This window comes from Oryzias melastigma, linkage group LG7 (genome assembly GCF_002922805.2).
Source record: "Oryzias melastigma strain HK-1 linkage group LG7, ASM292280v2, whole genome shotgun sequence".
NCBI lineage: Eukaryota > Metazoa > Chordata > Actinopteri > Beloniformes > Adrianichthyidae > Oryzias > Oryzias melastigma.
Window position 1 is genome coordinate 21,346,875 of NC_050518.1, and position 206 is coordinate 21,347,080.

Below are 206 nucleotides of genomic sequence, written 5' to 3' on the forward strand. Positions count from 1 at the left end.
AGAATTCTTGGTAAGACCATTTCTCTTCCCCATTGGTAGATTTTATTGTTTTAAGAATGTTTGACGTTTTTTTGGGGGAACAGCGATCTCATCACCTTGAAATGGATCCAGCGGGTTCTGAGGATGGATGGACGTCTGTCAAGTATGTGTAGATACTGACCCAGACTGAGACCATTTGATGACCAAAAGTTTTGTAACTGTTCTTT